The sequence below is a fragment of the Agelaius phoeniceus genome, chromosome 3, assembly GCF_051311805.1.
Source record: "Agelaius phoeniceus isolate bAgePho1 chromosome 3, bAgePho1.hap1, whole genome shotgun sequence".
Lineage (NCBI taxonomy): Eukaryota > Metazoa > Chordata > Aves > Passeriformes > Icteridae > Agelaius > Agelaius phoeniceus.
This window is the reverse complement of record NC_135267.1, coordinates 80,588,682-80,601,132: the sequence shown is the minus strand read 5'-3', so window position 1 is coordinate 80,601,132 and position 12,451 is coordinate 80,588,682. Positions and strand designations below refer to the sequence as shown.

General features: G+C 38.6%; 1 protein-coding gene across 5 annotated transcripts in view; it reads left to right on the top strand.

Moving 5' to 3' along the window:
- BIRC6 (baculoviral IAP repeat containing 6) overlaps positions 1 to 12,451 on the top strand; it is a 176,597-nt gene that overhangs the window by 2,598 nt on the left and 161,548 nt on the right. The gene's annotated exons all lie outside the window — the stretch shown is intronic.

The window sequence follows — 12,451 nt, the reverse complement described above, 5'->3', positions numbered from 1 at the left end:
CTCTTTTAATGTAGGATAGTAGTAGCTGGACACTCAGACCTGTAGACCAACTCTGTCTGTGCTCCCTCCCCTGCCATAAATGACAGGTCAGAGGATATTGTTGCTTCAGGGACTTGTGGTACTATAACTAAAAATAGAGTCTCTAGGAATTAAAACTGCTTCTCCTGGGAGACTGCTTGTCCTCCTTGGTAATTGAGGCTGCAGGTCTTCTGCCTTGCCAAAAGATTTATGTTGGACAGAAATGCTGTTGCTTGTTACCCAAAGAAAAACAAAATGTAGCAGGCCTCTTTCTAGAAAGCAGAGCAAGGAAAAGATTCTCCTGTCAAGGCAGGATAGTGGAGGAAAAGAAACACCACCAAGCCTCAGTGTGTTTTGTATTTGCAGTCACAGTTCACTGCGGAAATATATATTAAGCTTTGAGCTCATTCTCTTTGAAAAGATTGAACCTGTGGAATGCTGAATGTGGTAGAGCAGTGGAAGCTGCCTTCGTTAGAACAGAAATGCAGATTGCTCTTTGGTGTGTAAAGGAGCAAGGCAAAAGATTCACAGCCAGAAGACAGTCCAGTTCTAGATGGGGTCCAGACATTAGGATGTGGTCTGTGTGCTTTGGTTGCGCATGTGAACTTGATTGATCTAATGTATGTGGTGATCCAGGGACTGTTCTTCTGAGCCCAGTCTGAAGGCATTCAGTTTGGATTGTTAGACTATGCTGAATCTTCAGCAGCTCTGTCTCTTGAAAGTGTGTAATCGTCTTTAATCTGTTTCCAGCATGAGCCCTGTAGGCCTGTTCAAGGGGACCAGGTGATCATTTGCAACAGCTCAGAGTATGGTAGTGCATAAAAGTAGGGGGAAAATCAGGTACCACTAACGTTAAGCTCTGTTTTACCTGGTCATAAGGTTGTCCTTTTTTTTCTGTCAAGACTGTTGCACGCACACTGCATTTCAGAGAACCAGACAGGAAGTGCAAGGACAATTCTTGTGATTTCTGGATGTTCTGCGTTTCTGTTTATTTGCTTGTAGTGGTTAGTCAGGACTGGTTTTGAATCTGTCACGCAAGTCTATCAAGTACTTTATTTTCCCTCTTAGACATTTAAATATTTCTGTGGTTTCAGTTTCAAGTTGAACACTGGTAGCCAAAAATGCATAAATGAAGAAACTTCAAATACAGCGCTAGAGATGAGCTTTTTCCTTGGCCTCAGAAGAAGCAAACCAAAACAGCGAGACAAAAACCCCTGAAGAATCTAAACAAACTTCCAGATTAGTCTTGAGTGACTCTCTTAGTGTTCATAGAGGTGCTCAATTTATCAGTCCCTTCTGTTTACAAATAAACAAAGAAAACTGCCTGAGTGCTATAACTCCCAGAGAATCTTTAGTTTCTTATTCTTTGAAATAAGAAACTAAAATGTACCATCAGATGGACAGTGACCATCTTGAATGTTCCAGTAGGTATTTCTAATTTAATTTGATGTAGCAGTACCTTGTTTGCTAAAATGCACAGTGTTTTGTAGCTAAGGCCTTCTAAATTACTCTAGAGGCCCTAACAGGAATCAAAACATAGACTTCTGAATCTGTACAGGGAAGGATCTGTTCATGGTACACATATACCAGTTTCTGTAGGGGAAACAGAGCTTCTGCCTTATCATCAGAGGCCCTCGAGGGCTGTTCCTCAATCAGAAGAATTTAGAAGTAAATAGACCTCAGGCCAGGAGCCTTACCTGTGCCAGCAAGTTCAACTCCATTGCCTGTCAGTGTTCCCTTTTGGGAAGTCTTGTTTTTCTTCAGCTGTCTAAATTATGGTGCCTTGGAAATCTCTTAAGAGGTATCCAGATTTGTTTCTTTCTTTTCCATGTGATGCAGAAGGCAAAACAAGAGGAAAATACTCTCTTTTGCTACTTGGAAGTCATAGAGGGAATTTACACTTACAATAATATTTAGGGAGAAACTGTTGGGATACTCTGTCATCCAATTCTACACTTGATCTATTTGAAGACACCATCAACAGTTTCAGCTGTTTGAAGCTCACTGGTAATACTGCTCAAGTTCTCCTTCATTCCTCAAAACTGGGGCTAGTTTCTTCCATCTTTTTGTTTCTTGTGTTCTTTTGTTCCATTATGAAATAAAGATAATGATAATAATAATAATGAAGCCCCTTGGTCTTAACAGAGAATTAATTTCTCATCATATAGGGAATGTTGTGAAATCTAGTGATGTGCTACAGCCCACCTTGCATTTGTGCATACTTGAGTGACTTCTAATCTGGGTGAAATGATTTTTAAAGAGATCATCTCATTTATTTATGTGATCTTAAGATCATTCATGAGGTGTCTTAAGCATTTGAGAAAACAGGATAGGAGGACTGTTAGATTTGAGTTCAGTGTTTTATACTAGCAAAGGCTCTAGACTACTGTGAGTTTCATTTGTCTGCTAGCTTAATCAGTGTGTCAGATATCCCTTCTTACTTACCAAGCATCTTGCCAAACTGTCAAAATGCTGTTAATTGATATTTCCAGGCTCTGTTGAAGCACATCTGGATGATCTTCTGCAGAAGCCAGAAGAGAGTAAAATTAGAAATCTTTTCTTTTCACGTAGCTTTAAAGGGATGTTTGCATGTCCATGCTTCATGCAGGGATTCAGAAGTTGTAACAGGCAGCAATGCAAGCATATGTTATGTTGCCAGGCATGATCACACAACATTTTTTCATTTTATTGGCAGATCATTCATATCTGGACTGATGGATTCATGGCTGTCACTGCAACAGCAGAGCAGTATTATTAAAGGTTGCAAAATGCTTTAAAGTCAGATTATCAGAAAATTCCTAGATCTCTGCATATGGACTTTGAAAAAGGTTTTCTGCAGGAAGATAAATCCTGAAATGCTTCTTAGTGACTTGAGGAGGAAACACTGTGCTGAAATTTGTGTCAGGGATTTGAACTTTGACTACCTGTCCTAATTGTCTCACAGGTAGTTAAGGCATTTCTCATTGATATGAAGGTTTCTCAGGAAAAAACTGACTTTCACCTCAGTGCTGATTATTGTCCAACTTTGGTCAAGACAGCTTTTGATATGCCTGTATGATATGCTTCAGCTCAGCTCCCAGTGATGTTGTGTACTGTGTTGTGTAAGATGTAGAAGAAACTTGGCAGAAATATATCCTGACAGATAACTGATAGTTCAAATCCAGAACATTATGGAAAAAGCAGATGTATCTCTGTTGGACTTCAAGTAATGAAAACATGGAGAAAGCTTTTACTCATTGTCCAGCCTAGTCATCGTTCAAAGCCTGATCTTTGACTATTCTGAATGTGCTGGTGATCAGTGGTTTGGATCTAACACACTCTTGTCCTGTAGTTGGTCCTTCCTGGCAGCCCACCACAGTATTAGCTGGCCCAGTAGAACCACTTTCTGAGTCTTCAGTTACATTGTTTATGTTTTTATAGTTGCTGTTGCACTGATATCCATAACTTAAGTGAAATAAGACATCTAAAATTTTATAAGATAGGGTGTAAGAAAAATCTGTCCTAGATGAAGATTCACCTTAATTATTTTTTAATAATTATTAGGTTTGATTTTTTGGTTTCAGGTCTTCTTCCAAGTTACTTTCAAATCTCAAAACAAAGCTGTCCATCCTTGCTTTTACAAGCATTCTTTAATTTTCCCTGAAGACTATGATGTATTTCAGAAATGCTTCTTAGGCTGCCTTGAAGATGGAGAAGAGGCTTGCAATCATGTGGAGTCATGAGCAACTTGAGTGTATCAGACTGTCCCAGGTCATGTTGTGAGATAGCTTTTTTGCATGTTGTCTGTTCCAGTGGGATTGGTAACTTTTCACAATTTTTAAAAAATTTGTAAATAAAAGATTTACACATGGGTTAGTTCATTTTCCTGATGGTTCTTAAGTGATGCCACAGTATTGCTTTCTGCTGTTAGAAAGCTGTCCTTTAAATAGTTAATGCTTTCTTAATTACACTGACTGCTTGCAGTCACCAGATGAGTGCTTGCCACTGAGTAGAAGTTTCAAGAAAGAACAACTATTGGCCTGAGTTGTTTTACTTGTGAAATACAGATGAATACTAACACTTGCAAGTGCTTTGCTGCCTTGTCTTTGGGAAGAGTATCAAGATTTGTTAAGGACCCAGTGTACACTGCCAGTGAAAAGATAGACAGGAATACTGCAGAACATTTATTTTGAAGATTCCTGTACCTGTTGGGGAAAGAGCACTCCACAGATAAGGATGATAATCAATAAACATTTTGCATAACAAAAGTTTAGAAGTGTTAAATTATGAAAATAATAACTTATCTGTCGTATCAGTATAAACACTATTATGTTTAAAATTTTCTTGAGCTATTTGCTAGGGCCATTCAGGGAGTATTGATAACTTTTTAATATGTAGCTTAAGAGGAAATTTGCTTAAGTTGTCTTGAAAATTGGTAGTGTTAATGAAAACATATCCAATGACAAGTGCTGGTTAATGAAGGCTTGCATAGCATACAGTCTGTCAGCAGTTCTTCAGTCCCCTGTACAGTCTGGGGAGGGAAATGTGTTTGATCCACTGCACTTCCTTTCATTTGGCTGAGCATGAAGCACTCAGGATCTTATTGTTGCGTTTGACAACTGTAGGAGAACGGTTTGGCAAACTCTTGTTTCCTGGGCAATGGGGTACAAAGATTCATGAAAAACTCCATATTGAAATGAAGAGCTGGGAGGGTGAAAGGTGGCACTGAGAACTATGATGGAGTGCCTGAATGACAGTGGGGAAAGGGTTAGGGAAGTAGGAAGCTGTGAAGCTGGCACTGAAGACTGGAAATATAGTGTTTAATTGGAGGATAAGTAGGCAGTGTGGTTAATGTGGAGAAATAGTGGGGTAGATTTAGCTGACCTGTCTTCTGCAGGATCCTAGATTTAAGTTGTGATGTAAATGATGATGTGTAACACTGCTTGTTAAACTTTTTTTGGTAGTGGATCTTTCCTGATCAGTTTTCTATAGCTTTTGTGAGTCAGAAGTCACAAGACCAGCATTTTTCAACAAATAATCTCAGATTCCCTCCCCCTGCCATAATGGGAAAGGAAAAGTTCTTATTCTGAATCTGTGGAGGACCTGGCTTCCCAATACCTACAGAAGGCACCTGACAAGGCCAGACTTAGACTTTTCTGAATGTCCCTCTTCAGTGACAAAACTCAGGTTTAACTTATGTGGTCACCATGTTCAAATATTATGTTGCAAATAAGTGTTTTAAATGCACAAGGCCTTTTAATTTTGCTGGCTTCTCTGAAGAGCTTGAAAAAGCATCCTAAAGGATAGTTTCACTTTTAAATATAACTTAAACGTGCATGAATCTAGTCTGTTCTGCTTCAGTTTCCCCGTGTAGAAGTAGTTACCAGGAGAATATGAGAATGCATTTAATAAACTTGAAATACTCATAAGAATTTAGTGGCATTGTAGCCTGGTGTACTGGGGTCTAAACGAATTCATAATGCCAGGAGATCTTGTGCTATGAATATGAAATACCAGCTAAATGCTCCATTGTTACTATATAAGCAAATGCTAGAGAAGTTGTCAACAACTCATCTGATTATATGTCCTTTTTCAATGGCTGTATATGTGCTGTATTTCCATCTCAAAAAGAGTGTGACAGAACTAGAAAATTAAGGTGTGGAATGGTTTATATATGTGAAACAAATGGTTTATATATGTGAAACAGTATTCAGTCTGAAAAAGATGATGGGGATGATTTGGAATGGGGAGTTGAGAGAGTGAGAGCATGAAAAATGAAAATTGGGAGTTGATTATTCAAGTACACGAGTTTAGGGCATCAAAAGAAGTAACTATAAGAAATAGTAAAATATGGAGCTCCTGGCTACAGGGCATTGTGGATGCTGATTGTTTGTGGAAATACAACAGTGTTGGACAAAGTGGTAGACGAAAAGCCTGTCTAAGGTCATTGTAATAATCAAAATCCCTTTTGGATCAGAAGGTCCCTAAGCACAAGCAGGCTCAGGCCGAGAGTGTTCCAGGAAAGAACCATTGTGTAGATTACCTTTCTTAAATTTGTCACTAATGTCACTAACCGCTTGGTTTAGACTGCTGTCTTGGGCAAAATATGGGGTTATGAGCATTTTCCTCTGATCCACTATGCCTGCTTCTCTGGTCATTACAGTTTTTTGAAAGTAACGTCCAAAAGAGAAAGGTAGTAACTCGGCAGTCTAAAATAGCTTTTGAGCTACTGCTGCAGTAATGGAAGAGTGCTGTTAGATTTTCTGCTAAACCTCTTCTTCTTCAGACTAAACAAGCTCAGTTATCTTAGTCTTTCCCCACATGTTGTATTCTCCAGCCCTCTAACTTCATAGTACCCCCTTCATGGGACTGTCACATGTGTGCTGATACCTCAGATGGAGGAGCAAAGATGGAACTGATATTCTGGATGTGGGCTTATTGCTGCTTAGAGGAGACTGATCTTTTCCTGTGCTCCTCTCTATGGTAACAGTTTGTTGCTGAGAGGATGCACTGCTGCCTCTTGTTCAGCCTGTCCACCAGGATCCCCAAGTTCTTTCTGTTGGGCTCTCACCCAGACAATTGGTCCCCAGCTTCTCTTGATGTATGGGGTTATATCCCATTCTGGATGTAAGACCTTGCATTTGTCTTCACTCAACATCAGGAGATTTGTGTCAAACTTTTCCTCTGTCTGGCATCCTTGTAAAAGGCAGCCCTGCCATTTAATGCATCAGTTGCCCTCAGTCATCTCCCAGTGGTGTCATCCCCAGTCTAAATAAAGGTGCAGCATGTCCCCCCATCCAAGCCATTGTTGAAGGCAGTGAACCATATATCAGGCTTTGTTGAATGCCACTCATAACTGGGTAGGTGTTGTATCCTTAACTACTAACTTTGTACATGACAGTGTAGCCAGGTTTTCACTCACCTTATAACCCACCCATCTGCTTTTGAGAACTTGCTGCTTCTCCCAGCGTGATGTCTTGGAATCTTCTTACAATATTGGAGCTCTGAAGGGTGAGAAGCTAAATCATTTCCTGCCAAACAGTCTTGGGAGTTCAAAAAGTGCCATATGTGGAGATGTTTTCTCCTGTCGCAGAGGCTGCAGGATACATAATGGGTGAACTCAGATGCCACTTTAGGGACCAAAAGAGGAATTGGTAGTAAAATTTCATCTGGCAAAGTTTCTTTGTTGTGAAATTCTGAGATGGGCCTAGCACTTGAAGAACGGGAACTTCCTGTTACTGAGCTGTGAAGTGTTCCTTGCCCGTGTCTGGTTGTGGGTGGAAGCTGTGTAATCTGTCTGTCTGCACCCTTTGAAAGAAAACTTTCTGGAAATTTTTTCATCATTTTTGACTTTAAGAAAAATTTTGAAGAAGAATGTGCCCTCAGTGAGGTGTTTGCAGAAGAACTGCAGAGGATTACATTCTCACAGTTTACTGGGGCTTACAGGAAGGATTCTAGAATACCTTGTGAAATCTTTCCTGATTTTTTCTTGGGATAACCGTGTAAAGCTGTGTGAGTAGTTTTGTTCTGTACATGCAAGTGATGCCAGTGATATCAGATACATGGAGATCTGAAACCACACAAAGAGCATGGGCACAAGGAGCTCAGGAACATCCTCCTGCTGATTCACTCTCATTTTGAGTCTGTACAGTGGGAGAGAACTCTGTGCCTGCAAAGCGAGTGAGATATGAGCTGTCTTGATCTCAGTGGGGTTTTGTTTATGTTCTGAAACCTTTTAAGTGTTAGTGTTAGCTTCTCTTAGTAGTTGCTTGAGCAGACACATCTAGTTAATATTCATGTGGCAGTCTCCAGTGCTTTGGCCCAGATAACACATCTTCCTGTTAATAAGGATTATTAAAACCAGCTATCATATAATGAAACTGATACTGAAGGAACTCTGTTGTGCTTGTTGCTAAAGGAAAAGATAAACTTTCGATCACACGTCTTGTTTTTTATTAATTAAATCCAGTTTTGCAAATAAGCGAGTTTGAAGGCACTTTGTGATGTGAATCTGGGTATTCATCTCCTTTAGCATTCTTGCTGTTTAGAGAACATTTTAAATTTTCTTTCCTGCTTCAGCTCTAGTGTGTTTTTTCTTATTAAATAATTTTGGACAGCTCTTCCAGCTGATGTGGCAGATGAAGGTATGTGCATATAGTGAAATCTAAAAGAAAATGGTTTTTGTATATACCTAGAACCTGAACTTGTGTTCCTCTAATAGCTTCCTTTCTATTCTTTCCTAAAGTTTGAGAATGTTTCTTTTTTGGGGAAAGGAGAGGTTCATGGAATGCCTTTGTGATGACAGCAGACTGCTTTGGTGAGGTGATGTTTAGTGCAAACAAGGGGCTGGACCTGGAAGATAAAACTACAATGCCAAAGTATCCACAACGGATGTACATGAGGAAGAGAAGAGGAGGAATGAGGGAGGATCTATAACTGATAAATTCAGTAATTATGAGCAGTCATGGCCTGATTTGGCCAGCCATTAGACATCTTCTCATTATGGTGTTCCCAACTGTTCATAACCACCATGTCTTTGTTTCATTTGGGAGCCACTGATGTGAAATAATTTGGAGGCAACTTTATTTTTAGACCAGACTTAGAGGTTTGCTCTTTATGCTCTTTTTGTGTGAACCCTTTGCAGCTCATCCAAAGTTGTGTATTTTCTGTAGTATTAGTTCAAAATAGATTCCTGCAAATATGGCAAGTTAAGACAGCAAGTTGAACTTTAGGACAGGATTTTCCTTTTTTAAAAATTCTATTTGTATTGTCCTCAAATTGGAAATGTTCTGGTATGCTTGCCTTGGCAAATGTGTTGCTTAGCTAGTATGTAATTGGGTGTTATACTTGCTAACTTTTTGTTGATTTTATGATTACATGAAGTGGTAGCAGTAAGAAAGGCACTTGCTTTGTAACAAATGAGGACAAGTGATACGTAAGGTTTTTTTTTAATCCCAGGTACCTGAAAAATGTGTGAGAAGTAGCTGAGTGAGGTTCTAGCAGGAAGTGTTTTTGTCTCAGATGGAAAGAATAGTTTTGCTGTTCACTAACCTGGCCTTTTCTTGAGTTTTGGATTCACTTTAAGTAGCTTGATGCTTAAATCTTATGGTACAAGATCAATAGAATAGGTAGGGCTTTTGATTTCCTGAAACTTCATTCATTATTTTTTCCATGCTTGCAAGTATTTTGAAATGGGTACTGACATATTGTTTGGATATTTTAACTTAAATGGCAGGTGCCATTAGTAACCAGATTGGAAATTATTAATGGCAGATGCAATTAAATGCCAGAGACTGGTATTGCTGCACATAATGTATCTCTTCTACTGGGCTGATGGGATTTCTGTTTCTCCAAAAGTGTTACTTCTTTATTTAAAGACCTAGTGACATTCATAGATCAAAGCTATGAACTCTGAATCTTTAGATACTTGATTGGACTTGGGTCTTAGCCTTATGGAATCACTGCTATGATGCATGTGTTTACCACTCTCACTTTATAGCTGCAGGTAAGTGTTAGTTTAATTTAGAAATTATTTTTCAGCTTTTTTTGCTCTGTATTGGGAGCTTCTTGTCCAGAGAATTACTCACTTTGATATGTTTTAATACTATTCCTAGCTAGCAGTTTTCTGTGTGAATTAACTTTTTCCAATATCACAAAAGATAAAGGTGTTACTGCCAGCATTAATCTCTATCTCTTCATGATGGTGGCCAAGCATATGCATGTGACAGCCACTTCTCTTAAGCTCTGTAGCTTTGAGGCTGAATCTGTTTTTAGCAGAGAGATGGAGACAAACTTTTTCATTGTTCTACTTCTTGAAATGCAAGGCTAATTCTCTAATTGGTTTGGTTCATCTTAATGCCCATAGGCAAGGGGGCATGCCAGATGCTGCTAAGACTGTTATGAGTTCTCCAGACGAGTTTGTTTTCTGTAATACTCCCATGGGTCAGATTGCGATCACAGGAAATTGCTGGTCTCTGTTCTCTGTTGTTTGAAACAAAGAAGGTGGAGGTGAAATGTTCCTTTTCTCAGGTTCTTAATTTCTGCAATCTGATGTTTGTTTGGTTTTATTTTAAGTTTTTAGGTTGCTAGTTCTAATGTTGTGATAGATGCCATACCACAGTGTAATATGCTATTGGATTTGCACTTCTGGCATGCTAGCAGCCTGCCAGGTTTCCTTGTAGGAACTGACAAAAGGTTTAATGACTTCTTTGTGAGTTGTTTTGTTTTTAATCCTAGGCAGATAGGCTGGAGATATTGGGAGAAGCTATGATTCACTTGCGCCAAGACTGAAAAGCAAAATCATTAGAAACTTAGAATGACTGCTTTTCTCCTACCACCCAAAATAAATTACAGCTAAAGCAATGGGGGCTAAAATGAGAGTAACAGTTGGGTTTTGATGATCTAACTTAAATAATTTAGTGATTTTACATGAAACTTTTTAGCTGTGGTTTGTAAAGGTGCAGATCACTATTTATTGCCAGTAAACTTAGACTGGACAGGCAGGACATAATGTTAGAAGGGCACCAGTATGTTTTTCAATGGGTATCGGCAGAGTCCTTTAGCACATTGTAAAATATTGATCTTAAGTTAAAAAGAACACTTCTGACAATGCTTTAGGATGATTTAACTTTTCTAGGCATAACTTGTAGGTTACTACTTCTGTAGCAGTGACTTCTACATTTGTTGGTTTCCTGGTTCTCAATCTATTATTACAATCATATGGTCAGCCATATGTAGACTGTGTTACAGTATGTGACTAGTATTAGAATTATCTTAAATGTGTTTTGTGAACTTTTAAAATTAAACTCCTATTTGCAAAAAAGCTTCTCAGCAACTCAGAGGCTATTTAGTGTAAACTAGTCAGTTACAAAATGTGTTTCTCTGAGTTTTGGAAAAACATTAAATATTGATTGAACAATTTCCTTGAAGTTCCATTGACTTAGGCTAAGGGAGCCTGTTTTGGTTTTATGTGCTTCAAATAAAATAAAAACGGCAACTGTAAATAACTTTCTAGAGATAATTTGGCCAATCTTTCTGTCAATACAACAAACCAGAATATTAGCCAACACACAACAAAAAATCACAGCTGGAAGACAATATATTTTTTGTTCTGTAGTTATAACTTATTTTGTTTTGCAATGGAGCAGAAATACTATGTTATCTGCCTCATTAGTTATCTTCATTGGCTTCTAAAGATTTGGACCATTTACTCAGAGGGTAATAGCTGTTTGCTGCTTTAGACATGAGATTTCATTAACATCACTACAGAATTGATAAAATAAGAATGGTCTAGCCTGGAAAGCCACAATGTCTGGGAATGAGCACACTCCTGTGCTTGACAAGAAGTAAGGAAAGTGCAAAAGAAAGTGTTCATGGTGTTGGCACTGCCAGAAAGGGTGAGTTGCTTTTCCCATTTTCTCTGGAAGGGGGAAGGAGGAGAGAAGTGATGTGTTAAAGAAAGTGTCCTGTAGTGATCCATTCCTTGGATCACTCTGGATAGTCTGCAAACATCATCAGAATCTACTGAGGTTTCTAGTTTAGTGCATCAGATACTGTTCAGTTTATTTGCATAATAGTTTCCACTACATTGTTGAAACTTTTAAAAATATTAAAACTTGTATTTGAATTTTTGACAAAGCTTATTTTCCTGTAGAACATTTTACTTCCTTGCCTGCAGCTGTGTTGATTGTAGAAAGTTTTGTGTGAGGAACTCCAGTGTATTGGCAAAAACACAGTTTGAAATTAGTTGATTTACCATTCAGAGAACTCTTTTTTGCTGAGCAAGGACCAAAGACTTCACAGCTATCAAGTGATTCCGGACTCTCAAGTGTTTCTGACTGCTGTATCAATGATTACAGCTGCAGTGTACTTACTGCAGGCAAAGGCATATGTCCTTTGTTTTGTGAGTATGAGTCATTGTTTCCGAAATCTTGGTGAGAAGGGCAGCTGACAACTGTTCTTTACCTGCATTTTCAAAGAGAGGATAGCACAAATGTAATGTGGTCAGATTCATGTACTCTGGATTTCCAGAAGTTTTAATTTCCATTTAACTCTTATCAAACTGTGAAGATGACAGAATTATGTAGCTGTCCTTACCTGGATGTTTTACTGTATGCTAGTAACCAAAATGGTGATTTTTAAATTATTTATAATAAAAACAGTATCCAGTGTCTGAGGAAAGAGGAGAACATGGACAGGACATGATTAATGCAAAATTTGATGAAACTCCTATTTCTGTGTAACAGGAAGACATGTCTGTTGATGATGCACCATTTTCAGCTGCCATTGGAGAATGTGTCCATGTATTCATAACATACACACAATCTGCTTCTGGAGTGGCAGCTTACTCTGCCTGTGACAGAAAGCAGTTTGCCTTCTATGCAGGTAGCATTTCACATGGATTACATTTGGTTCTGCAGTCTATCCAGCTTTAGGCACGTAATAGTGATGAGTA